Genomic DNA, 24,920 nt, shown 5'->3' on the forward strand with positions numbered 1-24,920 from the left:
TTTGAAGAAAGAACAGTTATTATAAGTAACTGGTTCTTTGAGATGTGTTGTATGCATGAACTCCAGAGCTTGCCCTCCATCCCTGCTGATCAAAGTCCTACCCCTGGAGGATTCTTGGTGAAGGAACTGACTGCAGGTTGTGCCTGTCCTGCCTTTATGCCCTCAGCTGACAGGACTGAGTGGGCACTTGGAGCACAGGTGCAGCCCCACAACTATTCAAAAGAATCTGATTTCATACACATAATGGCTTCCAGTTATTAGGAAGAGACAGGTAATAGTTATGGGCAATTCGATCATTAGAAACATAGATAGCTGGGTTTGCAATGACTAGGAGAACCACATAGTGTCTTGCCTGCCTGGTATAAAGGTTGCGGATCTCTCAAGACATCTACATAGACAAGGGGTCAGCAACCTTTCAGAAGACTGGGAGTGGTTGGGTCATTACAAAACCTAAACCTAATTTCCCCAATACTAATTTCCCCCTACTGTTACTCACACCTTCTTGTCAACTGTCTGAAATGGGCCACTCTCATTACCACATCAAAAGTTATTTTTCCTCCCTTGGTATCCTGCTGTCAATTGAATTGTCTCGTTAGACTGACCTCACACTTGGTAAGGCTAATCACATCTTTTCATGTATTTTATACCTGCTCCTGTATTTTCCACTCCATGCATCTGATGAAGTGGGTTCTAGCCCACGAAAGCTTATGCCCAAATAAATTTGTGAGAAATTAAAAGGTACAGTGCCAAAAGTGAAATCCCTGCAAGCTCTATGGAAACTTTTTAAAGACTCCATAATAAAGACTCAACTTAAGTTATCGGTAGACCAAATAATCAAAAGGATGAGCTAGTCCACCCATCACCCCTTTTTGGGGTCCTTAAAAAGGGAATTTGAAGGCTAGAGTGGAAGGATTTTCATCATAATACACAGTCCTTGACCCATCACTTGGGACACCTAAGCATCACCGCTGCACCAGTGAGGACCCCAGCATGGTAAAAGTGCTGTCTTCCCCTCCCTCATGTGTCCATTTCTGTCCTCCACTATCTTCCTCTTGTTCTGTCCCAACTTTTTACCTGAAACTGAAATCAACTACACCAACATAGTGTGGGGAGACAGCCAATTCAACTCTGCTCGCGCTACGGCTGACTGAACTGCCAGCCCAAAATCTGTCCATGACAGACTAGCTACCTTGTATCCTGAGAACAACAACAAAAGCTGTATTGCCGCTAGCTTTACTATCCTATCTCTTCTCTCCCTTGTGTCTGTCTGTTTTGTTAAAAGCAGAAAAGTGACTAGCATTCCTGACTCAAAGATTGAACAGAACCAACCCCTTTCGTCCCCTTGAGGAAGAACTTCTTAACAGAATAACAGATTAATCAATATTCCTTCTCTCTGAAGAGACTTTGATATGTTTTGGTTAATTTTGTAATCAAAATTACACAATTAGACCAATATGGCCAAGATTAGTATGGGTAGTTAGGAGGGCACATAGGTGAATATCAGGTGGGTGATCTCGATGAGTTCCCAGTTACCTTCCTGTTCCTCTCAGAGTCCACCCTGGACTCTCTGGCAGACCTTCACTGTGCCACCCATGGTCTGGAAGTGACACGCTCCAGGAAGGACAAAGACTAAGCCTCCTCAAAAGGAGATGCAGATCTTTCCAGCGTACTCTGTCTCACTGTCTGGTACCAATCTGATAGAGGTGTCTCAGCGTTATGTATGGTAGCAATGCCAGCACAGAGTGTTCATGTATTGCTGGAACAGAAGACTAACAGTGCCAAGGAGGTGACCAGTGCAGGATCTTTGTGTGGGTGCACCATGAATCAGTGTTAGCAGAGCTGGTGTAGAGTTGCTTGGCATCAACTTGCTCAGTGCCAAGGACAAAGACTTCTTCTTTGGACCACAAGCAGCACTGTTTTTGAACCAGGCAGAGATTTCTGATCTTGGTATGGAACTCTACCTTAAGATCTCAGCAGCCATGAGTCTGAGGTTTTCTATCCTGAGGAGGGGGATCGGTGCCTGCTCTCATCCTCCATAGTGATGCTGCTTGCAACCTCTGTCTGAGTGTGTCATTGTTTCAGCTGATAAATAGGGCTTATGCAATGCAGCCCAGGAGCCTGAAGAGGCACCTCAGCTAACTAAGGTGCTGTCCACATGAGAATGACCTGAAGTTTCTCTGATAGTCTTCCCACATCTGATAAGGCTTGCCTGGATCTTTCACTGAAGAAGAGATTCAGCGTCACCTTCCTGGTCTTACAGATCAAGCAGCGCGCCAGGGCATGGCCCTCACGAAGCCACAGCAGGCACTGGGAATGCTCACTATTGATGGGCATAGCAGCATCACAAGACAGGCAGATCTTCAAGCCCAATGACTTAGGCTTGGTCTACATGAGAGCTTACTTCGGTATAACTTATTCGCACCCCAGAGTGATGTAATTCACGTAAGTTACTCCAAGCTAAGCACCAGTGAGGACAGCACTATGTCAGCGGGAGAGCTTCTCCCACCACCATAGCTACCGCCTTTCGTGGAGGTGGAGTTATTATATTCATGGGAGAGCCCTCTCCCATCGGCATTGAATGTATTTACTAGATGCGCTACAGCAGCGCAGCTGCATCCCTGTAGTGCTTCTACTGTAGACTTAGGATCAGCCACTTTGGGCTTCTGTTCAGGAGGAGAAGGGGGCAGACCTTTGTGCAGTGTGTTCTATACCAGGGAAACAGCTGCATACAGCAGGAAATCCTATCACTATGCTGTTCTAAAAGTTAAGCAACTAAGTTCACTGGCAAATAAAAAAACTTATCAGTACTGAGTTAAAACTAATAAACTTTCTAAACTGAAGAACAACTAAACTACTTACTCAGAGCAAAACTATAGGATTCAGTCTTGAAGACAAGAGTGGTAAGAAGAAACTGAGTGTTGGTTGCAGTGACACCACCCTTTATGCCCTCTGCTATAGGGAGTGAGACGGCACTCAGGATACAAGTGCATGCCCCACGCACACTGCTATTCAAAATAATCTGATCTCATGTGCATGGAAGTATGCAGACCAGTGGAATCTGTGTGGACAGTCACTCGAAGAATAAAATTTCAGCATGCACTCAAAAGTTCACTGCTCCTGAGGATTTAAGTCAGACTTTTTAGAAAACTTAGTTTCCTCTTTATTATATTTTAATAAAAGGAAAACATGCTTCAAACTGTGAATTAATTACTATCTGAATTACATAACCGTACATTTGGAAATGTTTTAATGATTGAGTGAAGATACAACCAATTATATATAGATATCTGATCTTTTTAAAATGTAGATTACTTGTCCATATTTTAATACTTTGAAGCCTGTCATTTAACATAAAATATAGTTGAACAATGGAATTATCTGAGTAACACTTTCATACCACAAAGAAGCCTCAAAATATTCTAGTTCTAATTGTGCTCAGCAACATTACAACATTTAATATGACAACATATTCATTAGAACAAGGAGTTTATAAATTACAGTAGAACCTCATTAATTCACCCTAACCACTAGCAGACCTATTGGGAATTTATGAATTTTGTGAAGTAACAGCTGAACAAAACAAAAAGAATAATGCACACAAAATGTATTTTGCTTCATTTAGTTTGCTAACTGACTATTAGTTTTAATTTCCTGTAATACTTCTCAGCATGCCAATAAAAAAAGTTAGGCAAGTGGCAAAATCTGACTTTGGCGTTTTATAATAACTTGTTTTATTGTTACCTCATCCCTCTCCCATCCACATTTGTCTATTTTGTCCACCTGTTGTCTCCTGTTTAACATCTGATTTAGAAGCTCCCTGGGATGACGACTGTCTTATTTAGTTATATAGTACCAGGCACAATGGGACGCTGATCTCTTTGAAACACCAATAGTAAGTGCAGTGCTGTATACTTTATTAAAATAATGAAAATCTTTAGGAGACTTTACTACAGCTCACCGCTATTAAAGCTTTTAGAGAAAGATGAGAAACCAGAAACATTTTGTGTGGACTGTTGTGATTACTGGGCCTAAAAATTCACCCCAATTGTAACCCCAATTATAAGCTCAAAGCTGGGAGGGGATGCAAGTGCTTTGGAGGATAGGATTATAATTCAAAATGATCTGGACAAACTGGAGAAATGGTCTGAAATAAATAGGAGGAAATTCAATAAGAAAAAATGCAAAGTACTCCACTTAGGAAGGAACAATCAGTTGGACACATGCAAAATGAGGAATGACTGTCTAGGAAGGAGTACTGCGGAAAGGGATCTGGAGGTCATAGTGGACCACAAGCTAAATATGAGTCAGCAGTGTAACACTGTTGCAAAAAGGGCAAACATCATTCTGGGATATTAGCAAGAGTGTTGTAAGCAAGACAAGAAGTTATTTTTCCACTCTACTCCATGCTGACTAAGCCTCAACTGGAGTATTGTGTCCAGTTCTGGGCATCACATTTCAGGAAAGATGTGGACAAATTGGAGAAAGTCCAGAGAAGAGCAACAAAAATGATTAAAGGTCTAGAAAGTATGGCCTATGAGGAACGATAGAAAAAATTGGGTTTGTTTAGTCTGGACAAGAGAAGACTGAGAGGGGACCTGATAACAGTTTTCAAGAACATAAAAGGTTGTTACGAGAAGGAGGGAGAAAAATTGTTCTTCTTAACCACTGAGGATAGAACAAGAAGCAAGGGGCTTAAATTGCAGCAAGGGAGGTGTAAGTTGGACATTAGGAAAAACTTCCTAACTGTCAGGGTGGTTAAGCACTGGAATAAATTGCCTAGGGAAGTTGTAGAATCTCCATCATTGGAGATTTTTAAGTTCAGGTTAGACAAACACCTATCAGGGATGGTCTAGATAATAGTTAGTCCTGCCATGAGCACAGGGGACTGGACTAGATGACCTCTCACGGTCCCTTCCAGTCCTGTGATTCTATAAGTCAGTGAAAATTCATAAAATGACACAATATATAACTTTTTGTCTGTCTGAAAATTAACTATGGAAAACAGGTCAAGTTGTTTTCAATTATGAATGTTATGAACAAGTATAAGAAAACTAGACAGAGAAAGTGGATTAGTTCAAACAAGAAGGAGCTATTGATATGATTCAAGGACTGTTTAAATCATACTTGGTAAATTCAGAAGATGTGGAACTGGAAATTAATTAATCAAAATGGGTGTGGTGGATATTAAGACTAATTGGTGGACAAAATAATAAGGGGGATGAACTATGCCGCCCACTTTTCCCCATTTTGGGATTCTTAAAAAGAGACTGAAAAAACCTACTATCATCTCTCATCCCACCTTGTATACTAAATCGTCTTGTCTCATACTACCTGGCCCCAGGACAGAATAAGCAGACCAGTCAAAGATTTTCTTCCTGAGAGGAAGGCCATTAGGCCTTGTTCTTGTTCAAAGAACTTTGTTCACTGGTAAGTTCTGAAAATCACTACATCATCATGAGATAGAAGGTGGGTGAGGTAATATATTTTATTGGACCAACATCTGTTGGCAAAAGAGACAAGCTTTCAAGCTAAACAGAGCTCCTTCTTTTACCCAATAAAAAGATGTTACCTCATCCACCTTGTCTCTCTAATATCCTGGGACCAACACAGCTACAACACTGCAAACATCATAACATTATGACATCCAGTTCTCAGCCCATCAATGGGGATACCTAATTACTAGTACCACAAAGACATATAAGCGCCTGTTCGGTTACCTTCCTTTTATGTTTGTCCCTCCACCCCCACCCCTTCACTCTTCCTCCCAGCCTATCTTTCTCTCTAGGCTTTCCATCAAATCCTGAAATCAATTGCATTACCTCAGCACAGCGCGATGAGATGACCACAGCCCAGCACTATCTAAGAAGAAAAGATGAAACCAGATGACGTCCCTGACTGGAATGGGAACCAGGGTCCAAGCAACAGGTGCTGTGGTTGATCTGCCAGCCAAAGCATCCATTTGTGATTGACCAGCCACTGTTCCAAAAACATCAACAAAAGCTATATTTCCCCCATCTTTTCGATCCTCTCTCCTCCACCATGTGTCTGTGTTTGTTAGAAACAGGAGAAGTGAATGCACTTTACACATCAGGACTAAAAGTAGAATTAATCCTTTCCTTTTCATCAGAGACAGATTGTTCTGAAAATGACACACTGATATTTTGCCTCCAAAAAGGAGAGAGATTTTAAAGGTTATGATCGTTTGTTTTCCATAATCACTCAATTTCCCTGTTTCAATATACATGCTTGTTTTAATTGCTTATTCTTTCTTGTGTTTGAACAATAAAATTTCAACATTAGAATTAGTGCTTTTGGGTGTTTGCCAAGGAACCAAGTGAAACAAAGGTCTACGTAGAAAAAAAAAATTCCAAACCTCTGTAACACTGTTTCATGTTGGACCATGACACATTTTACAACACCCTTTAACTCTTGATCTCTGAAATTAATACAACAGGACTGTAAAGAGCATGGTTTAGGAAAGTATGTACGACTACAGGTCTAATTTTGCTTTCCGGTTCCCAACAAAGTCAATGGGAGTTTTTCTACTGGCCTCAGTCGAAACAGGATTGGGCCATAAGGGCTAGATTTTCATGACGGCTCAGCATTCAACAGATCCCACTGAGAACAGTAGCTGGTGGGTGCTACAGACATCGAGAAATCTGGATTACAGGTTTCAGAAACAGAAGCCTAAAATAAAGCCATCCACCATCCCAAATCATCTGCCCTTTTGAACAAACCCAGACTTGATCAATTTTCAAACCACTAGCAAATTTGATTCAGATTACATTCTGAAGAACAACGTTTTAATTTATCATGTCTTCTAATCAATCACATTACTTAAAATAATTAACTATTTTGTAACAATCTCCTAAAATATAAAAATGTTTTGGTAGATTAATTTGGCATTTAAAAGACTGAGGAATCTAAATTACTGTTTATTAATTATATAAGAACAAAAATCGTCCACCTTGTGAAATTCACATTTCCACTTCAGTGGTGTCAAAAGTAAACAAATGTTCAAGAACACAAGAAAAACATTACCAGCTACTGGCATATGAAGAAATACATATAGAACCAAAGGGCACGTTTAGACAAATCCAAGCCCCACTGAAGTTAATGACAAACATCCATTGAATTCACTGGGACCAAGATTTGGCTCTTTAGAAATCCCTAACATTATTTGAAAAAACACTGTACAATAAATCTAGTCTTGTTAGCAGGTCTCTAAAGGGATTTAGAAATCTCTGGCATTTTTTTTTTTTAAGTGAAGTGTGTGTTGATTTGGTAAAAAGTAAGTATTTTTTGTTGAATTCTTAACTAGTTTATCTTCTATAGCACTTTATTCACTGAAGGTTTAAACTTTTAATTGTTTTATTTCTTCATCCCTATACAGTTATTCACAGAGCTTAAATATTCCTTCCATACAGTTCTAGTGTGGCTAAAACAGATGTATTATTTTACAAGATTCTTGGATCATGTCACCAGTCTACTTTAATAAACATATTTTTTTCTAAATACATCTAAAAGATAAGACACATGAGAGAAAAAACTAACATAGCTTGATTGGACTTTCCAATACAATGTTCACATTTTATTTTAAGGATCTTAATAAAAAACCATTTCAGGATCAATTTGAATGTATGTGCAATAGGGAATATGCACTTCATGCAATACTACTAAGCCACTACTAACCCAGAGAGCTTTCAGAACCTAAAAAATGAGTAATGCTTACATGCACTAGGATCAAAACTACAAATGATCTATTTTATCAGTCAGTGATTTTTAGTGAAATTTGTCCAGTGACAAAATGCAGAGTCCTACCCAGATTCAAGTTGTCTTGTCAGATCATCATTATCTTCTCTCTATAGGCATGATCCAAAGTCCATTTAAGTTGTCTGGATGCGGCCCTTAGCCTTCTCCTTAATTTTTTTCCCCTACTGCCTGTTCTAAGATATGATCCATAATGTTTGAATACTAAACTTTGAAAGCACTGTGAAGAATGTATTTTCAAAGAAAAGACAAGAGTCAAGAAAAAATGTAAATGTTATTTGCTTAGCAGGGATTTGCAGTAAGGTAAAGGTACCATAAGATATAGTATGGTAACATGCCGGCTCTTGGTATACTCAACTTTGTTAGTGATTTGGGTTGAGTTACTCAGTTTTTATACAAATTCATTACCACTTATGGAATCTAAATGATGAAAAACCTAATTACAGTTTGCAAAGCCATTATTTTTCCCTAGAGATATTGCTTCAGTTAGTAAAGTCTTCTGCTATATTTTTCAAATATAATATGATCACTGTATTAGAATTACTTGATATATTTAATCACAAACACAAAATAGATATGGTAAGTAAATACAGTTACTGTAGTTAATGTCATCTGTATAGGGCTGTATCTACTGCCATATTCTAAAATACAAATAGCAGCATTTGACAAGAATGCTTGTAATTCTAAATACATTACATGCCAGCCATATCGATCAACCAGATACAAAAATGACATCCAGAAGAGTTACAGATATTCACAGATACAAATGGAATCAGAAAAATAACATTTACAGCAGCAGAATTACACCTTTCTATAAGATTTATATATTTTTATGAAGTGCCATATGTGAAATGTTCTGTTTTTCAAGATATCTCATTCTCCAGAGACAATTCAGTATTTTCCAATTATACAAAGATACAAACAGTACAAAATACTTCAAGAAATTATAACGAGCCTATACCAGGGTTCTCAATAATGCACTTTGTTTTCAAGAGATATGTAACTAGTTGTCAGATTTTAAGGAATAAAAGAATTCCTTCTTTACCTAATCTAAATGTGTTAAACAGCAAAGGTGTAGCTAGAAGAATAGCAATGCAATCTAAATGAGATTTTAATAGTTTGGATACTTTACAGATTTCTTACAAATGTAGCTAAAAGATAAAGGAGACTTTTAGTAGCTCTGATTTATACTTGCTGTTCAAGACAGGCTAATTTTAAAGACAGAAAAAGCTCATTTTGTGAACCGATTAATGAATATCCAGTGACAAGACAGTCAGCTTACAATCTGAGACATGAAACAATTCATTGGGGATAAAACAAGCAGTAAAATACAAAAAGCTGTGCAACTTTAAGACTTCCACATGTTTGTCTAAAAATAAATATTTTGAATTTTGAAAGCCTGGAAGCCAAGTGAAATATATTGGAAAATTGATTTCCATTTGAAGCTTATTGCTTTTCGTGTTCAATACTCAAACATAATTTAAAAAGTGTTACAGAATTTATTTTTTAAAGATATGTATGAAAAAATGTTGTATTTTGTATTTACATTTCAGTATAATCTGAAAACATTTCTACAATGCATTTTTCTATTTATAAAAGCTCACCACTATTCTGCTTTGACAGTACAAAAATTAATATACTACCTTTCCTCTCAGAACGTTTCTTACGCCTCCTTTTATAGCGACGCCTCACAATGCCGAAGAAGGTCCCCATGTTCAAAGTCCCAGTTAGCAGAGATGCCATGCAGGCTAAGTGCTACAATCCACAGTCAGCTCAGGTTGCCAGAGTGCTAAATCTCGCTCTGTCTCAATAACTCACTGTATTAATACAGTGATTTATTTCAGTAAGTCATAGAAGCAATGAGAACAGTTAACTCTATGTTTACATGTCAGGACTACAAACTCTCCTTGTCTATTCAAGGTCCATTCATCAAACTGCAGGATTAACGGCACAGTATACTAAACACTGCAGTTCATTCCTACTATCCGCAAGAGGCACATGTGACAATTAACCCTTACATATTGTTTTGAAAATGAGAGAGCAAGGAGGGACAGGTTTATGAAACTGAACATGTATTTCCAGAGATGAGGACACCAACAACACACCAACTAGTTAAAGTCTGTCTTTTCCTTTCACCATTATAAAATGGAAATAACCTGTATCGCCGTTAGAGTAAAATTAAGCAAGAAAACCCAAAAGATAAGGTTCCAACAGCAAGGTTAACTCAGACTGTACCCCTTCCTTTATATTTTATAGCAATTATCTGAACAATATATTAAAGGTATAATGTGGCAAGAAAAACAAAAACACTACACAATAGGCATAAGTAACATATTGAAGTTCATGCATGAATCTTCATTTTGACTTTTGTTGACTCATTTTAACTGTTCCAACTTAATGCAGCACTAGTGTAGTTTTAGCTTTCAACTTTATATACCGCACACAGATATGTATATGCTTATATTTTACACAAATAAATATGCATATATTATGTGTATATATGGATAGCTGTAAAAAAAACCGGTTACATACCTTTCGTAACTGTTGTTCTTTGAGATGTGTTGCTCATGTCCGTTCCAAGTAGGTATCTGTGCACCGCGTGCACAGTCGCCAGAAGGTGTTTCCATAGTGGTACCCGTCGGTGGCTGTGGAGCCCCCTGGAGTCGAACCTTCATGGCGGTCTGTATAGAACTCTTTGCTTAGGGGTCGGCCCCAGTTGTTCCTGTCTTTCTTTCTGGTTGGCCCCCTCCACCACCAGAGTACCCAGATGAGGATGGCTAAACAAGTAGCTCCTCGGAGGGCACAAAATATTTCTTCTCTACCCCTTTCGCCATGGAGGGAAGAGAGGCAGGTGTTTGTCACAACACCTTAGTCGTGTTATGGATAGTCTAAATGAGGGGCAAAGCCACCCTTGAAGGACCTTCAGGGACAGAATATCCACCATAGGGTCAGTCTCCTCTGAGACCTCCTCCATGTGCATGCTCAAGTTTTGAGCCACCCTCCTGAGCAACTCTTGGTGTGCCCTGGTGTCCATGGCAGGCAGTGTGGTGGTGCCCGCCACCGCTTCATCTGGGAAGCATGAGGAAGATGCCCGCGGGGGCACTGAGTCTTCCTGCCCCTCTGGTTTGTGGGGATCCCCTTGCATTGAAACTCCCTGTGTGGTGCAGGGGCTGGCGCTGGTTCCCGGGCCTGCACCCATCTCGGTACCGGCCCCAGTGTCGACCTGCATGCCCATCTCCTGCCCTTGTGGAGGTTCCCAGGCTACTGGAGTCGATGATGGAGGGACCCATGCCTCTGAAGGCACCAACAAGGATCTGGACCCTGGCCCTTGGACATGGTGGTAGGCCCATGGGGTCCAGAAGAGATACTGAGCCAGCGCCTGCCACTGTGGAGGCCAGGACAACATGGGTAGCAGCTGCTCTTCCTCTTGCCTCAAGCGATACCGGGAACAATGCCGGCTTCACCTAGAGGCGACTATACCTCCAAGTCCGATGAGGACTCCAACCTCGGCAACCAAGATGGTGCAGAACGAGACGGTTCCAGGGAGCGGTGTCAAGGTGAGGATGAGTGGTGCCTTATCATCATCAGCTAGAGCCTAGAGGGCACGGTGCCTCTTTGCGGCACCGGTGCCAGTGACTGCACCTTCCTTGCAACGAGGTCCTTAGCTGCTTCAAAAGTGTCCGGTGTAAAAGGAAGGTCTATGTCCTCCTCCCAACTCTCCCGCACCAGGGAGTCCACTAGAATCGGACACAACAGACCTCCCCCTGAGGCTGGAGTCAACCGTGCCAGCTGAGTCGGAGCCGGAGCAGGGTGTCCCAGCACAGGACACACCCTGCTGGTGCCTCATTGCTCCACTACTTTAATGGGAAAGAGACCTCTCTCCATTTTCTTCTTCTTGTGTGGCACCGGTGAAAGGAACAGTGCCAGGCACTTGCACTGGAGGAGGTCTTTGGCGCTGGAGAATGGCGGTGCTGAGACTCCCTGGAGCCAGAGTCCTTTCTTGGCACCGTGGTTTCTCTTACCAAGGCCGTCATGCTCCGCACCAAAGTACTGGGCTTGGGGTCAGATGCTACCTAGGGATGAAACTAACTAGACTATTTGAACTAACTAACTCTAAAATTTTAACTATTTACAGATAACAATGAGAAAAAAGTCCACCAAGGGATCGCTTGCAGTTAGCAAGAGAGGAGCTACTCCAACGACCATCACTGGCAGTAAGAAAAAACTGAAGAGGCGATGGGTCAGCAGGGACCTATATACACCTCCATGAAGATGCAACTTCATGGGGCTCCACAGCCAACCCATCGGGTACCATTAGGGGAAAAACCTTCCGGTGACTGTGCACGCGGCGCGTACACACCTACTTGGAATCGACATGAGCAATCACTCGAAGAACATAATATAAACATGAGTATGTATACAGACACTTTGTTTTGCATAGATGGATTAACACTACACACAGATTCTAACTTTTGAGTGTTGGATATTGCAACATTAACATTGTTTATAAAAAGGCTAGAAAATTACATACACTGAAGAAAACAGGGTTTATAGCATGTGAAACTATACTGAACCCCCACGCCTGGTAATTCAACAATGTTTGACAACAGGCTCTATATCCACATCAGACTAAAGGAATAACTGATACCAATTGTAAACAGTTAAAACAGTTATCCTCTACATAGACCAAACACTACAGGGGAAGATAACATATGCTATCAGAGGGATTACGTAGGACCCCATGTATTCTACCACACAGTGAGACTAAATTCTGCAGCGGCTGCCCTACATTTTCCTACCTCATTATTCTGTCACTATGACATATGTGTCATTCCCATCCTTCTCCCCAACACACACACACACACACACACACACACACACACACAAAACTACAGATCAGAGTTTTGTGATAAGGTAAGCTTTGGCCAACTGGTAGCCAACATGTTACCAAAAATGAACAGATGACTTAAGTAATTGAAAAACTGTATTTTGATAGCATGTATTTTGATAGGCATGCCCTTTCAAATGATGTTTTCTTTATACTGTGCATTCTCTCACTGCATCTTCAAATTTTCCTAAAACTCTGATAAAAATTATTCGGGCTCAAGTTGAGTAGGTCAACAATCAAGCAATTTTCCCCTCTAAGGTTGCAATCTTGTTCTCCAGAATCTCAGATTTATTATTATTATTTTTAATCATAAAGGCTCTAACCCTTATGGTTCAGAAGGAAACTTTCAAACTAAATGAATGTAACTAACATAGTGAAGTCTACCTGGGTCTGCAGAAAGCCGAAAACCAGTACTAAGAGAAGTGTGAACTTTCCCATTTCTCTCAATGGAGCATTAACTTGCATGCCCAGTGATGACTATTTACATATGAGCACTTCACTATTTCACTGCTGATCAAAGACTGTAAGAAATGAGAGGAATAATCTATTGTAAGAGTTCTCATTTTGGTGCAACACACGGATGATGCATGGGAGGGAACCACCATCCTTCCTCACCACTACTCCCAGCTGAATCCTAGAACCAAAAGGCCAGAGGAGCCCAGAAGGGCATCTGAGTCCCATCAAGGAGAAGTCAACATCACAGAACCCAGAAAGACATCCAAGACACCCTCCTAAACTGACCACATCCATTCTGGTAGAAAGTCAGTAGTCTGAGTAGGTATCAATGGTTTGCTGTCAAACTGCAAGAGCATAGCTACTGTCATCCTGCAGAGGTCAGTCCTGGGTCCAGTACTAGTCAATATTTTCATTAATGACTTGGATAATGGATCAGAGAGTATGCTTATAAAATGTGCAGATGACACCAAGCTGGGAAGGGATGTAAGCATTTTGAAGGACAAGATTAGAATTCAAAATGACCTTGACAAATAAGAGAATTAGTCTCAAATCAACACGATGAAATTCAATAGCAATAAGTCCAACGTACTACACTAAGAAAGGAAAAAGTCAAATGCACAGCTACAAAATGGGGACTAACTGCTAGGTGCTGCTGAAAAGGATCTGAGGGTTATAGTGCATCACAAATTGAATATGAGCCAACAATGTGCTGCAGTTGTGAAAAGGCTAATATTCTGAGGTGTATTAACAGGATTGTTGTATGTAAGTCACGAGAGGTCCTGCTCTACTTGGCAATGGTGAGGCCTCAGCTGGAATACTGTGTCCAATTCTGGATGCCACACTTTAGGAAACATGAGGACAAGCTGAAGAGAGTCCAGAGGAGAGCAACAAAATGATAAGAGATTTAGGAAACCTGACTTATGAGAAAAGGTTAAAAAAAATTGAGCATGTTAAGTCTTGAGAAAAGAAGACAGAGGAGGGACTTGATAAGTCTTCGGCTATGTTGAAAACCATTATAAAAAGGATGGTGATCAATTGTTCTCCATGTCCATTAAAGATAGACAAGAAGTAATATGGTTGATCAGCGGCAAGATTTGGGTTAGATATTAGGCAAAAGCTTCCCAACTATAAGGGTAGTTAAGCACAAGAATAGGTTTCCAAGGGAGGTTGTGGAATTCCCATCATTGGAGGCTTTTAAGAACAGGTTAGTCAAACACTTGTCAGGGATGGTCTAGGTTTACTAGGTCCTGACTCAGTGCAGGGGGCTAGACTTGATGACTTCTTGAGGTCCCTCCCAGCCGTACATTTCTATGAGTGTAGAGCAGCAGAGGCCTGGTCTTCTCTGGTGGTAAGAGTTGGGACAGGTAGTTTTCTTTCTGACTGCAGGGGCTGCTGCTCCCCCCTCTGCTAAATGCTGCGTGCAGGCTGAGGCAGACATCATGCGTTGGTTACATTCAGTTTACATTCTCAAGTTTTTTCCTTCACAATCATGAGGACTAGAAACACTCCCATGTCCCTTATTTAAAAAAGAAAAAGGGAAAGCTCAGATTCTGCCATCACACGACTGCCAACTGAGGTTCTAGTCATGTGTCTTCTGTGTTTATTATTTAATCCAGCTCTGCTCATGGGTGAACCAGACTGAAGCAGTCTAGATGACCACATTTTCCACCTCTGTAGAGTCCACCATAAATTGTGTTTTGAGAGAATGGAATCTGGTTTCCTGCCAGAGCTTAGGACTATCAATATACTTTCCCACCTTCCCCACCCAAATAAAGCCCTGAACTTAAGGCACTACTTTTATTGGTAAATTATTCCAGGCTAAATTTGAATGATCAGAGTTCACAATAAGTGACACATGGTGGGAGGGGAGAAGAAAGTAGGGAGATGTATTACTCAGACCAGGAAAAATATTTTTACCTTCTTACAACTCAAAAGGGTTAACTTAATTTTCTCATACAATGAACAGCAAGAATCAATTTAAAAGTATGTCAGTAGTCGCTTACCTGTAGAGCAAGGAAGATAGCTAATGTCTGTATGGACCTGTGGAGGATTAAACCATTCAGAAATGTGGAAGAGGAAAAACTATTCGTGAGAATGGGAATTCCCACTTCGATTCACAGAAGATGGATACTATTTATTAACAGTGGTTGGGAGACCCTCTTCTAAATTGATCACAGCAGTGGGAATCTGGAAAAGAAAAGAAGAAGTTACTCACCTTGTGCAATAACAATGGTTCTTCGAGATGTGTGTCCACTGTAGGTATATCTGCGCCCCTGCTCCTCTAATCAGATATTTTAGGTAGCAGTGTCTGTTCGGCCCACGCATGTGTCCTTGTGGTTTCCCTCGAGGCGATCTAGTGCTGCGTGGGTGAACCTCAGTTCCTTCTCTACCGCAGAGACCCTTATCAACTCCGAAGTAGAGGGGAGGAGGGAAGGTTGTGGAGCACCTATAGGGACACATCTCGTAGAACAATTGTTACTGCATAAGTGAGTAACTTCTTCTTCAAGTAGTGTTTCTATGGTTGCTTCACTGTAGGTGACTTCACAGCAGCATCCCCTATGGAGGACTGTGGCTTCAGAGAGGGGTCTATTATTGAAGACAGTACTATGGAGCCGAAGATGGCATTTGAGGCTGAGTCTCCAGTGATCGCATGGGCAGAGGCCCAGGTCGCTGCTCTACAAATTTCCAAGATGAGAACATTTCTAAGGTAGAAACTGATCTCGTGGAGTGCGTGCAAGCTCCCAACAGGAGCATCAGGTTGCACGCCTGGTAACAGTGATTAATGCAACCGGAGACCCATTTGGAGAGTCTTTGAGCTAATATTGCAGAACCTTTGTATCTTTCCGCGAATGAAAGGAAGAGTTTAGGAGACTTCCTAAAGTTCTTAGTCTTGTCCAAATAAAATAGTAGGGCTTTTCTTACATATGGCATATATGGAATTGCCTCCCTGTTGTTACGATGATATTTTTGGAAAAAATGGGAAGATAGATTAGTTGATTCATATGAAAGGTGGGGAGGCTACTTTACGGAGAAATTTGGGATGCAGCCTCAATGTGACTTTGTCTTTAAAAAAGACCATGAAGGGCAGGTATGCCATCAGGGACACAATTTCTCCTATCCTTCAACCTCAGGTAATGGCAACTAGAAATGCTTTACTGGGCTCTGAGCTTGCAAGCTTGTCCCCTTCCCAGCCAGGGTGGGAGGGAGAGGGGAAAACAGTGTTCACCACCTCCTTCCTGTAAGTGGCTGTCCCGCGCCGTGGGGAGTAGGGGGTGAGGATGGGGACAGGCAGCCCAGATGTGCCTACCTTTAAGGTACAATACAGGCACAGTAGAGTATTTGCTGGTTTGTTTTGTTGGTGGTGGGTTTTTTTGTCTCTGCTGCTGCCTGATAGCTTACTTCCAGTTCCCATGGTGTCCGGTTGACCGGTAATAGAATCATAGAATATTAGGGTTGGAAGAGACCTCAGGAGGTCATCTAGTCCAACCCCCTGCTCAAAGCAGGACCAACACCAACTAAATCATCCCAGCCAGGGCTTTGTCAAGCTAGGCCTTAAAAACCTCTAAGGATAGAGATTCCACCACCTCCCTAGGTAACCCATTCACCACCCTCCTAGTGAAATAGTTTTTCCTAATATCCAACCTAGACCTGCCCCACTGCAACTTGAGACCATTGCTCCTTGTTCTGTCAGCTGCCACCACTGAGAACAGCCTAGCTCCATCCTCTTTGGAACCCCTCCCCCTTCAGGTAGTTGAAGGCTGCTATCAAATCCCCCCTCACACTTCTCTTCTGCAGACTAAATAAGTCCAATTCCCTCAGCCTCTCCTCATAAGTCATGTGCCCCACCCCCTTAATCATTTTTGTTGCCCTCCGCTGGACTCTCTCCAATTTGTCCACCTCCTTTCATTAGTGGGGGGACCAAAACTGGACGCAATACGCCAGATGTGGCTTCACAAGTGCCGAACAGAGGGGAATAATCACTTCCTTCGATCTGCTGGCAACGCTCCTACTAATGCAGCCCAATATGCCATTAGCCTTCTTGGCAACAAGAGCACACTGCTGACTCGTATCCAGCTTCTCATCCACTGTAATCCCCAGGTCCTTTTCTGCACAACTGCTGCTTAGCCAGTTGGTCCTCAATCTGTAGCGGTGCATGGGATTCTTCCGTCCTAAGTGCAGGATTCTGCGCTTGTCCTTGTTGAACCTCATCAGATTTCTTTACGGTCAGTCCGTAACTCTGGTGTTTGTATCTTTGAGGTTCTACTGCATAAGTATTCTTATGACACAGAAAAAGGAAGAGAACTACCTACTCCATTCAAGGCCAAAGGCAGTCGAGAAGGGACTGAGGGCAATTCACCTGCACAGCACTAGATAGCCTCGAGGCAAATCATGAGGGAGGGCGCATGCGCAAGCCAAACAGACGCTGCTACCTAAAATCTCCAATTAGAGGAGCAGGGGCACAGATGCACCTACAGTGGAGCATCCATACAGACACTACATGAAGAACAAGAACTTAGCAGAAAGAGGACCCAGCCCTTCTGTCCACATGAGAAACCAGTACCATTTTATTTGGGAGAGATGAGTGCCCCCTTTCTTCTCAGCTCCTGCATTTTCTTTTCCCTTCTCCACTCTGCTCTCAGCGATATGAACTGCAGACTAAGTCTCTGAGAGCTCAAGAGCAGGTCAAGCGGGCTCCACCCCAGCCTCAGACCTCCCTCCCTCCTGAAGGCTCAGCCCTACCTTGGAGAGACAACTAAGTCCCATCCACAGCTTTCAGGCTTGTCTCTGCACATATGACAGTGAAACACCAGCAGAAAGTTTGAATTTCTCTAAAATCTCTGAAAAGGGGATTTTACAGTTCTACATAGAAAAAGGGCAGCTTCACAAAAAGATGAGAGACCCATAAACATAATATAGCCTTATATATCGCCACTAATAATAGAGACTCTGGAAACGGAACTTAAATTTGACAAATCTGTTGTTTCATGAACCAAAATATAATCTTACTCCCCCACAACTGTATTCACTCTGCAACACTACACGGAATAAACAGCCATGATTTATTTTAGTCAGTAAATATTAAACTGATTATTTTATTCGTAGTTGCAGTCACACGCAGAAGCCCCATTGTGTAAATTACTGTAAAAAAACAGAGTAACAGGCAGTTGTGCCCTAAACATCTTCTCAGGCAGTTTGAGTCAAACCCACAGAGGACTTCAAATATCACAACAGAGATACTAAATATTACTGTATTCAATGAGGAGCTAGTGCAAAGAGGGAGATACGTTGCAATGGTCTGCTGCATTCTGTCCCAGCTGGCAAGTTTTCAGGGCTGTTGGCTTCATTTTTAAGTAGGAGTTACAAAACCATAATCTTTAGTAACATTTACCAGATTGGGTATCTTATTAACCTTTCCTTTGGTTAGTAAATACGCATATTGTACAGTCTTGAAAGAACTACTCTAAGTTTGCATATTTATTGTTTGATTTGCCCCTAAATTCACAGAGTTAGATTACACAATGCTCCAACCAAGATCAGACCAGAACAAGGCAAATCTCTAGTGCTCAATTTGAATGCACCTTGCAAACAGTAAAGCCTCTAGCACATCTCTCTGCTTCTCAGCTACAGACTTGAAGCCCACACAATCGGAGCATTCAGCTAGGAAACTGGAGTATGCCCTTACTCCACACAATGCCAGCAAGGACCGAGTTCTGTTACACAACATTAACAACCCTCCCATCTTGTAAGCATTAGCCATGACAAATCATCAGAAAAAGGCCAAACAGCTAAGGCAGTCACACCCCAGGATTAAAGTTTTGATCTGCTAAGGAACCATAATAGTCCAGATAATAAACACAAACCAATTAACCCTTACTCATAGATTCATAGATTCATAGATTCATAGATTCTAGGACTGGAAGGGACCTCGAGAGGTCATCGAGTCCAGTCCCCTGCCCGCATGGCAGGACCAAATACTGCCTAGACCATCCCTAGTAGACATTTATCTAACCTACCCTTAAATATCTCCAGAGACGGAGATTCCACAACCTCCCTAGGCAATTTGTTCCAGTGTTTAACCACCCTGACAGTTAGGAACTTTTTCCTAATGTCCAATCTAGACCTCCCTTGCTGCAGTTTAAACCCATTGTTTCTGGTTCTATCCTTAGAGGCTAAGGTGAACAAGTTCTCTCCCTCCTCCTTATGACACCCTTTTATATACCTGAAAACTGCTATCATGTCCCCTCTCAGTCTTCTCTTTTCCAAACTAAACAAACCCAATTCTTTCAGCCTTCCTTCATAGGTCATGTTCTCAAGACCTTTAATCATTCTTGTTGCTCTTCTTTGGACCCTTTCCAGTTTCTCCACATCTTTTTTAAAATGCGGCGCCCAGAACTGGACACAATACTCCAGCTGAGGCCTAACCAGAGCAGAGTAGAGCGGAAGAATGACTTCTCGTGTCTTGCTCACAACACACCTGTTAATGCATCCCAGAATCATGTTTGCTTTGTTTGCAACAGCATCACACTGTTGACTCATATTTAGCTTGTGGTCCACTATAACCCCTAGATCCCTTTCTGCCGTACTCCTTCCTAGACAGTCTTTTCCCATTCTGTATGTGTGAAATTGATTTTTCCTTCCTAAGTGGAGCACTTTGCATTTGTCTTTGTTAAACTTCATCCTGTTTAACTCAGACCATTTCTCCAATTTGTCCAGATCATTTTGAATTATGACCCTGTCCTCCAAAGTAGTTGCAATCCCTCCCAGTTTGGTATCATCCGCAAACTTAATAAGAGTACTTTCTATGCCAATATCTAAGTCGTTGATGAAGATATTGAACAGAGCCGGTCCCAAAACAGACCCCTGCGGTACCCCACTCGTTACGCCTTTCCAGCAGGATTGGGAACCATTAATAACAACTCTCTGAGTACGATTATCCAGCCAGTTATGCACCCACCTTATAGTAGCCCCATCTAATTTGTATTTGCCTAGTTTATCGATAAGAATATCATGCGAGACCGTATCAAATGCCTTACTAAAGTCTAGGTATACCACATCCACCGCTTCACCCTTATCCACAAGGCTCGTTATCCTATCAAAGAAAGCTATCAGATTGGTTTGACATGATTTGTTCTTCACAAATCCATGCTGGCTATTCCCTATCACCTTACCACCTTCCAAGTGTTGGCAGATGATTTCCTTAATTACTTGCTCCATTATCTTCCCTGGCACAGAAGTTAAACTAACTGGTCTGTAGTTACCTGGGTTGTTTTTAGTTCCCTTTTTATAGATGGGCACTATATTTGCCCTTTTCCAGTCTTCTGGAATCTCTCCCGTCTCCCATGACTTTCCAAAGATAATAGCTAGAGGCTCAGATACCTCCTCTATTAGCTCCTTGAGTATTCTAGGATGCATTTCATCAGGCCCGGGTGACTTGCAGGCATCTAACTTTTCTAAGTGATTTTTAACTTGTTCTTTTTTTATTTTATCCGCTAAACCTACCCCCTTCCCATTAGCATTCACTATGTTAGGCATTCCTTCAGACTTCTCGGTGAAGACCGAAACAAAGAAGTCATTAAGCATCTCTGCCATTTCCAAGTTTCCTGTTACTGTTTCTCCCTCTTCACTAAGCAGTGGGCCTACCCTGTCTTTGGTCTTCCTCTTGCTTCTAATGTATTGATAAAAAGTCTTCTTGTTTCCTTTTATTCCCGTAGCTAGTTTGAGCTCATTTTGTGCCTTTGCCTTTCTAATCTTGCCCCTGCATTCCTGTGTTGTTTGCCTATATTCATCCTTTGTAATCTGTCCTAGTTTCCATTTTTTATATGACTCCTTTTTATTTTTTAGATCGTGCACTCAATCAGAAAAAAAGTAAGATACCTAACTAGGGAAAAACCAAACTGATTAAGAAACAGGCAATAAAACTGTCAAGACACATAGTTAACTGTGGTAAGGCAGCCCTCTGCCTCTTCTTGCTGTGCTTCTCAGAAAAGGGTCTCCCATCTCTTGGGGACCTTCCCATGGACCCTAATAATGCCACCACTGATTTTTGCTTACTTTCTTCCTCGTGTAGCCAATTCAGAGCCCACCAACAAGGTTACTCCCATACAACCCCTTTTGCCTTTATTTCTAAGCAAATGTACTGAACCCAAACAACTGCCTCTTCTGCCCTTAGACAAACTGCCACCACACAGCGGCCTCCTTCTCTATTCTGTAGAAATGTGGCCTTGAACCCTCAACTTCCTGGTGCAAGAGGTGGTTTCTTGAATTCTCAATAGTGTTTCTCCTGGGTTCTCATCCCTTAAGTTTCCATCCTATCCTTTAGCCCAGTGATCCCAATAAGCCCTCTGCCCTCCAGATCAGACATCTTGGTGCTTCTCAAATCAACCTGCCTATTCCTTCTCAAAAATGGGACTAGGTGTTTTCCTCATGGTATGTCCACATCCAAAACTGGACAGGTGAGTTATATCCTGTCCTATACCTGCACTGCCCAGCCAAGTTGATCCTAAGGAAGAAATTCTGTATCGAAACTTCCAGATCCATCTTCCAGTACTTTCAGCAGGACATCTTTCCTGAAGAATGCGTATCCTCATCGCAATACTTGTATTTTACACTGGGAGGTTCTCATTTTCATTTTGACACACACATCCCACCCCACCCCTTGACCTGTCTTCAGCCCCTCAAACTTTTACCTGAAATTGGGAGCCAAAATTGGGTTAATGTTCCCCAGCCATCCTCTTCTGAAGCTGGTTCTTGGACATCACAGAACTAGCAAAATATAAAACCTTGATTTCTGCCAAGATCCCTACTCCTTTCTCCCAGGATCCAGGGCCAAATACCCCCATAAATCTGCTCAACCTAACAGGCTGGAAATTGAGTAAAGTTGCATCATAGAAGAAAATCTTCTCCTATGAGGTTGAATCTCAATTAGCAGAGAGTGGCATACAGATAACAGAGTTTGCTCTCATTTGCTTTATAGTAGCACCATCTAGCTGCTTTTCACAAGGCGCTGAAAGACACATGGTAAGAGACAGTCCCTACTCCGATGAGTTCACAGTCTAACACACAAAACACAGGAAGTAATATCCCCATATTATAGATGGAAACTGAAAGACACAGTAAACGACTTGCCCAAGGTCACACAGAGAGTCTAAACACAGATTCAGAAATTAGTCCAAGTCTTGTAGGTCCCATTCCAATGCCTTAACCTTATACTTAGTGAGGCCAGTTTTTCTCCCCCTCAACAGAAGATTTCATTAAACGGGGATAGTGACCATAAAGGAACTGATACAGGAAAATATTTTGTAAATCACCCTTTGCCCAAAATTGAATGATTTATATTTAATAGCTGCTCTCTTCTAGAGAGCTCTTCTAGCACAAGAATAATTTTTTTCACTCAAGTTGTCAATTACTCAATTTCAACATTATACTTCTCTCACTCATATCACTTACAAGACAGTCTTACATCCAGATCAGTAGCTACTACTGAGGGCATGTACTGTATTAGTAAAAAGAAAACTTTGAATATGTTACTATTGTTACCCATTGTTGAAAAAAGTTCATATATATATATTATATATAAAAAGATTCTTCTGCCCTGTGTCTTCAGGTGCAACTGCAATTGTTCTCCTCAGTAACAGATTGTTTGTAAAACTTGTACTGCTTGAATAAAAAAATAAAACTGAAAACTACACTAAAAATCCTCTTTATGAAAAGCAGTAATAAGTTTAGAAAAAAGGAATACTGTACCTATATTTAATACTAATCTTATGGTAAAGTACTAGAATACTCACTTTTGCCATCTGTAAAATAGGGATAATATTACTGACCTCTTTGTAAAGCGCTTTGAGATCTATGAAAGAAAAGCAAAAAAGAAAAGGAGATGTTATTCAAGCAAAAACACAGCGGGGCATGGATCAGCATCTCCGCATCAGTACCCAGCCAGTGCCGGGAAAGCTAATGATCCAACCAGCGGACCAAATTCGGTGATGAATCCTGATCATGGGCACCTGAGGCATGTTGCACATATGCTAAGCAGCAGCAGCAAGGACATATATTACAATCCTTGTCAGTATCAAGATGTATTGGGTTAGATTCTTACATCATTTGCAGTAACACTGACGTTAGTCTGGATTTACACGAGTGTAACTAAGATCAGAATATGGCTCACTGTATTTTCTTCCCTAACCCATAAATGTATATGTTGGGCCGGAGTCTCAATAGGTGTAAATCGACATCACTCCATTGGCTTCCCCAACTGACAACCTGGTCCTTTATTGACCTGCATTATTTGAGGAGGAAGAACACACAGTAAATCTTCCCAATATAAATGCCATATTTTTTTTCCTTTATTGAAAGTCTGAGTAATTTAAAAATCTATCAGCATGGCAAAGCAAACAGTACCCTAATTATGTTAAATTTGTCTGCCATGAACAGCAGATTACATCTAATGGTTCATCAGCTCTCTTGTTGTGTGTTAATTTATTTCAGAACCATTTCTCAAAAGAGTTCCCATAATTTAGGTTATTTCCTTAACGGTGTATCTTTACTACCACCTGTCTCCGGGGTACATTTACATTGCCTCATTTTGGCTTAGGAGAAGGTGAGGAAAAAAAAACCACTCACCTTCTCGTAACTGTTGTTCTTCGAGATGTGTTGCCTATGTCCATTCCAATTAGGTGTGTGCACACTGCATGCACAGTCATCGAAAGGTTTTTCCCCTAGCAGCACCCGTCGGGTTGGCTGTGGAGCCCCTTGGAGTGCTGCCCTCATGGCAGCGAATATAGGACCCTGCCAACCTGCCACCTCTTCAGTTCCTTCTTGCTGGCTACTCCGACAGAGGGGAAGGTGGGTGGACCTTGGAATGGACATGAGCAACACATCTTGAGGAACAACAGTTACGAGAAGGTGAGTAACCATTTTTTCTTCTTCAAGTGCTTGCTCATGTCAATTCCAATTAGGTGATTCCCAAGCCCTAACTAGGAGGTGGGGTCGAATTACAGATTGGAGCACCACTCTGCTGAATACCGCATCGTCCCTGGCAGGCTGGGTAATAGCATAGTGAGAGGTGAAAGAGTGTACCGAGGACTATGTCACAGCCCTGCAGATCTTCTGAATCAGTACCTGGACCAGGAACGCTGCCAAGGAGGCCTGCGCTCTTGTGGAATATGCTGTTAGTGCAGAGGCCGGTACTTTTGCAAGATCGTAGCATGCTCGGATAAATGACGTGATCCACAATGAAATTCTCTGTGTTGACACCAGGAGGCTTTTCATTCTATCTGCAACCACCACAAACAACTGGTTCGGCTTACAGAACGTCTTCGTGCATTCAATGTAAAAGACCAGTGGTCATCAAACGTCCAAGGAGTGTAGTCTTTGTTCCCGACTATCCTTGTGAGGCTTATGGTAAAAGACCGGTAGAAAAATGTGCATGGAATTGAAGACAACCTTTGGAAGGAAGGCTGAATGAGGCCTAATTTGCACCTCGTCCTTATAAAAAACGGTATAAGGAGGGTTGGGGGTTAGGGCCCTAAGCTCAGACACTCTCCTGGCTGCTGTTATGGCGACCAGGAATGCCACCTGCCATGATAGGTGGAGCAATGAAGAAGTCAGTAGGGTCTTGGGGTAGGAGTGGGGGGAGGGGAGGCATTAGTCTGGACAGGAACATATTACAGTCCCAAATCGGGATCGGTTGTCTAACCTGCAGGTATAGTCTGACAAGACCCTTCAGAAAACGACTGACCATCAGGTTGGTGAAGACTGAACGGCCGGCCGCTCCCAGATGGAATGCCAAAATGACTGCCAGATGGAC

At 41.7% G+C, this 24,920-nt stretch overlaps 1 protein-coding gene across 12 annotated transcripts in view; it reads right to left on the bottom strand.

Annotated features, from left to right (window-relative positions):
* The window catches only part of ADARB1 (adenosine deaminase RNA specific B1), a 251,304-nt gene that overhangs the window by 142,852 nt on the left and 83,532 nt on the right, over nt 1-24,920 (bottom strand). For 3 of the 12 annotated variants that reach the window (XM_054043494.1, XM_054043501.1, XM_054043495.1), the window contains exon 3: nt 22,939-22,961. The exons of 3 other annotated variants lie outside the window; for them this stretch is intronic. The gene's annotated coding sequence lies outside the window, so the exon portion shown is untranslated. Of the gene's footprint in view, nt 1-15,117; nt 15,302-22,902; nt 22,962-24,920 lie in introns of those variants that run through there. 6 more of the 12 variants (XM_054043488.1, XM_054043489.1, XM_054043493.1 and 3 more) reach the window with 4 other exon arrangements.

The sequence above is a fragment of the Malaclemys terrapin genome, chromosome 11 (genome assembly GCF_027887155.1).
Source record: "Malaclemys terrapin pileata isolate rMalTer1 chromosome 11, rMalTer1.hap1, whole genome shotgun sequence".
Taxonomy (NCBI): domain Eukaryota; kingdom Metazoa; phylum Chordata; order Testudines; family Emydidae; genus Malaclemys; species Malaclemys terrapin.